General features: G+C 43.6%; 1 protein-coding gene across 1 annotated transcript in view; it reads left to right on the top strand.

Moving 5' to 3' along the window:
- Fam114a1 (family with sequence similarity 114 member A1) overlaps window positions 1–5,637 on the top strand; it is a 70,093-nt gene that overhangs the window by 26,317 nt on the left and 38,139 nt on the right. The gene's annotated exons all lie outside the window — the stretch shown is intronic.

Raw genomic sequence — 5,637 nt, forward strand, 5'->3', positions numbered from 1 at the left:
ATTGGCCATTCAGCTCTATGTTAGACCAGCAGCAGTAAGTGTTTTATACAGACAAAGTAAAACAGCTTCACAAGTTAAATGCAACATAAAAGAAGACAACACATCTTTGCATCACTAAAACAAATGTTCCACAGCATGCACAAATATAACAGATCTTAAAATAATATTTTACAATAGACCTGTATAACCAAACTTCTATCCATGCTATATGAAAAGACGCCATGTAATAGTAAGTCATGAGGACTGTGTAACCAATAAGATTTACCCTGTCTCATCTAGCCTCAGAGCTGTTCCCATGTCAAGGGATCAACATATATGTCACCTGTATAGGTTTTCTAGGTTTATTTCTTTATGTCTGTAGCCAGGATTTTTCAGGGTGTCTCCCTCAGTCAAATCTGATCTCTATTAATTTTGAAGGAATCCACAGCCTTTCATTTCCTGTGGAAATAAAAACATAATCTTTCCCCAACACAGTACACTTTCTGAATTCCATTTTAAAGTTAAAGCATCCCTAAAGTATCTTGGCTGGTGTAATTCAGCATTTTCTTTTACAGTCCATTGTCCCTTAGCAGCTGTGGTTCACTCAGCAACACTCAAAAAATTCGCACCATACAGGATCCAGACTCCCTGTGTATCTCCCATCATTACATGGCTTATTCTTTTTATACTACTTTACTTTTTCTTTAAAGACTTTACCTAATTATTTTTAAACTATTTACTTTTTCTGTGACTGTCTATATCCATTTTCTTTTCTTTCTTAAGTACCTCTTCACACTGTAACCTGTTTAAAGATTTTTTTTTTCAGTCTGGACCTCTGTCATTGTGCACCCGTAGTGTTCTCTGAGCATGTGAGCCAAACCTTAAGCTGCTAAGTAACAGCTAGGCCCTCCACTGTGAAACTCTGGCAGATGGCTCTGCTCCTCCTTGGTCTGTGAAAGTCAAGCCTTAAGCCCACAGGCCTGGCCAAGGTCTGCATTAGAGACTTATTGTTCATTGTGAATACTAGGCCTTAGCTTAGGCTTGTCCCCACTTGTTCTTTTTAACTTCATTTAACCTGTTTCTTTTCATTTATGTTTTGCCTCGGGTCTTTTTATCTTTCTTTTATTCTGTATGTACTACCTTTCTGATTCCTCCATGTCTGGTTGATTGGCCCCTGGTTTTTCCCTGGAATCTCCTTTTCTTTCTTTCTTTTTTTCTTTCTTTCTTTCTTTCTTTCTTTCTTTCTTTCTTTATTTCTTTATTTCTCAAGCCTAAATTCCTCTTCCTACTTATTTCCCTTGCCTGGAAGTTACACCTATACCTTCTCCCTTACTATTGACCATTCAGCCTTGGATTAGACCAATCAGATGCCTTAGGCAGACAAGGTAAAACAGCACCACATCTTTACATAGTTAAACAAATGCAACAAATCTTTACATAGTTAAACAAATATTCTACAACAAAAACAAATGCAACAAATCTTTACATAGTCCAACAAATATCCTACAACAAAAACAAATGCAACAAATCTTTACATGATTAAACAAATATTCCACAACAGAAGGTTCAATGCCTTTTCTCTTTAAACTGCAAATACACAGTCTACAGTGCACAAAGAAATCATCATCCCTATGGGAACGAATGGTCATGGGTCCTTTCTGAGCACACTTTGGAGTGCTCTCCTGCAGATACTCCCCAACACCCCCGTGAGTCCTCCATTATGTCTCACCCATCAGTGGTTCACCTGTCCACTGGATCTGGACTTCCCTGAACTTTCGTGGGGCTTCTCAGCACTGACAGGTTGCTTTCCTGTTGGTGCAACAGCCCAGCATTCTCTTTATGTCATCTGGCCTTGGCAGGTGCGCACCTTGCTTCTGGTGGGCTATACTCCAGAGCCTCTGGCTTCTGTTACCTGCTTCAGGTGTAACCGGTAGATGTGGTGCTGCCTGTGCAGGGAAGGCAGGCTGTGACTCTGTGTGCATCACACTCTGTCCTTTAGACCTTGTCGGCAGTATCTCCCGTCTCAACCCTCACTTGGGCTTGGTGTTACTTTTGAAGTCCCTCTACCTGAGGCGCCATGAAGATGATAAGTACAGGATGTTGCTGCCTTCACAGCCACTTAAAGGCCCTGCTGGTTGCTCCCAGCATAACAGTTGACCCAACAGAGCCTAGAGCTTATGGTCCTGCCCATGGACCAACATCACCACTGTGCCAGTTGCTGTCACCCCATTCCCACTGTCACCCCTAGTTTTTTTTTCCTTATTGCTGTTGCACAACATCTTGACAAAAGCAACTTAAGGAAAAGGGTGTCTCACAGTTCTAGGGTGCAGTCATCATGGCAGGGAAGACATGACAGCGGGAGCCCGAGATGACTTGTCATATTCCAGCCATGGCCAGGAAGCAGAAAATGATTAATGCTTGTATTTGGTCCACTTTTTCTTTTTCTTCTTAAACATTTTATTACATTTTATTTATTATTATTTTTGGGGAGAGGGGAGCACAGTCCACGAATGGAGATCAGAAGACAGCCTGCAGGAGGCAGCTCTCCTACCACCGTGTTGGCCCTGGAGATTGAACTCAGGCCATCAGAATTAGTGGCAAGAACTTTGACCTGTATAGTAGTCCTGCTGCCTCATTTTCTCATTTTTATACAGTCCAGGATCACACACCAGAGAATGGAGCCACCCAGAATGTGTTGAGGTCTGGTGCCAGCCCGGACCATAAATTATTTCTCTGGACCAGAGGGGAGGTGTGGGATTAAAGACATAATTCACATGGCTTTATCAGTAGGGAGATTTTCAGAGATCCCTCATGAAATCCTGAGTTCACATCCTGAAAATTCACTTGTGTTTATTCTCCAAACAGCTTTTATACCAAACCATAAACTGAGGGAGAAATTTATTAGTATTCTGTTTCCTAGGTAACCAGGCAAAGGTCTAAGGTCACGCCCACACCTATCTATGCCTGCTCTGTCACGTCTTCCTATCTTTCTGCTCTGTATGCCAGCTCTGTCACGTAGGCTGAATTGCGTTCTCCAAATTACAAAAAAGGAGCAGAACAATATTAGCATATCCTGACCCTTTGTTAGGTTTGTCTGGAAAGGCTAAGTGACTGCCTTCTGTGAGGCCGGGTGCAAACTATGGCCACCATATAATGTAGGCATATGGGCCTGTATAATATATAGCCCTACAACAATGGGCAGGTCTCCCCTTAATTAACTTAACAAGATATACTCAGAGACTAATTTAGCCTCAGTGATACAGGAAAGGAATGCCTGGAGGATTGTCTCCTAGGTGACTCTAGAGCGGATCCAGCTGTCACTAACCATCTCGCTCTCTCATGTGGTCAGGCTATGCTTTCATGCAGGCACATTTACAGAACCCCGTAAACGCAAATGGAGTTTAATGTATCCGCCTTGTTTTAACACTACCAGAGGTGGGTGATGATGATGATGGCACACCCCTCTAAACTCAGCCCTCGGAGGCAGAGGCAGGTGGATCTCTGTGAGTATGTATTCCAGGACAGCCAGGGCTACACAGAGAAACCCGGTCTCGAACAAAACAAAACAAATAAACAACAACACTACCACAAAAATTTTGGAGACTTAAAATCAGTCTACACTTACCGTCTTATGGTCCCTTTAGGCCAAGAGTCCAGGTACAGGTATTGACTACTCGGTGTCTTTGGACAAATACTAGCATTGTTCATCACTGCTCACTGTCACTGCCCCCGTGACCTCAGAAGAAATGTCACTGAGTATCCTTCCTGGATTGTCTCAGGGCATATTTGATAGACTTCCAGTCAGTGCATAGCATAGCTAGTGTAGCTCTACAGTGTACTCAGCAGCAATGGTCTGTAGCAGTGACCTTTGCGTCACTGTGGCCTGAGGGTAATTTAAAGGGAGGAGCGGGTGCCTTGGCTCAGGGCTTCAGAGGTGCAGTCTGTGGTCACTGGTCTCAGTGTGTCTGCATCCAGGATGAGGTGTCACCATGGTGACAGGAGCCAGTTTCAGAGGAAGCTCTCTCCCTCACCTCATGGAAGACAGGAGGCAGGACAAGGAGGAATTCAGGAGGGAGACAGACTGGATAGAGTTCCAAGGACACACTCCGTGAGACTCATTTCCTCTGCACAGGCCCGTTTCATCACCTCCCAGCAATGTTATTCTGTAAATTCATCAAGGAATTAATCCATCAATCATCTCTGGAAAACACCATCAAAGGCACATCCAAAGACATCCACTATTTGTATAGGTGTTTCTTAATACAGTAAAGTTGATAATCAACATTAACCATCATAGATCCCAAGTAACAGCAATATATACTGTTTTTTTTCTGTCCTTGAATCTGTTTATGTACTGTGTTTGCATGGATTGGTTTGTGTGTGTCGAACTACCCTAAAACCAGTATACTTTAAACATAGATGAATTTCTTTGTAGACCTTACACAGGACTAAACAGCATGAGAGGAGATAGGGGTCTCAAAGCTGGAACCAGAGAGCAGTGGTCGGGACTTGGATTCTCAAAAGACAATGGAAAAGTCACTGCCGGAGTGGGGGTTGGAGCGGGACCATCTGTGAACAGGGATTCTGTGAAGTTATGGGTTCCAATGCTGCTGATGCTCCAAGCTCCGACAGATTTCTCCAAATCCATGGTCACACAGGCAGCTCTCATTAATCTCAGTGGAACACATACAAATGCACGAGCGCAAGTGTGTGTGTGTGTGTGTGTGTGTGTGTGTGTGTGTGTGTGTGCGCGCGCACGCGTACAGAAAGGAAGATATGAATGGGTAAGGAGAGGTACGACATAGGAGGTGAGGTTAGTCAGTAAGTACGCAAAGTGTACATATGTAAAATTGTAAAAAAAAATATAAAGATTTAGAAATAGAAAAACACATTTTTTTTTAAGTTATAGGTTCCTGCCTGAGCTGCTAATTTGGTGTTGAGGGGTAACTTCCATCATATTAAAAAACAAGGGCAATCCCAGGTCTTTGTTGCATGAGCAGTTTATCATTGTGAGGCAAAGAAACTTATTAGAAGGCAGAGGGCACTCGTAGCCACAGAGAAGCTCTTGAAGGTTTATAAATTGCCTGCAGACAGGAAAGAAAGAAGGTAACCACATTCAACTGTGATTGATTCCCACTCAAAGCCTCTTGTGACCCCCAGGGTAATTCGTTTGGGGAGAGGCAGCAGAACACAGTCCTTCACATATGGCTGCCCACAGTGCTAGAAACACAAGCGAAGCTCACAAGCTCACAAGGCAGGACACTGCACTACAGGGTGTGAGTCTTCAGAGTTGGCAGGAAAGAAAACAGAATAGAAACACTTGGAAGGTGGTGCTTTCTTGGAGTGAACACTGAACCATGCTTGTAGGCCGTGAGACTCGGTCTTAAGTACCTCTAACCTGTCATGGTAAGACACCGTGACGCAGTAGCTACACCTTGTAGGTGCGCTTTGTGACACCTAGGTTCTCTATGTGAAAAAGAGCGAGCAGAGGTACTTGAGAAAGTTTAAGGTCCCTTCCCACTTTCCACCTCATAGTTACCTGCAGAAGGAATTACATATGTGTAGCCACTGGGCCACTGGGCCGACTGGAAACATACAGTACACGGACGGGTGTCTGTCTCCTCTGCATGGTTCCTTCTTGTCTTGTGTCTCCTCTAC

The sequence above is a fragment of the Microtus ochrogaster genome, linkage group LG1 (genome assembly GCF_000317375.1).
Source record: "Microtus ochrogaster isolate Prairie Vole_2 linkage group LG1, MicOch1.0, whole genome shotgun sequence".
NCBI lineage: Eukaryota > Metazoa > Chordata > Mammalia > Rodentia > Cricetidae > Microtus > Microtus ochrogaster.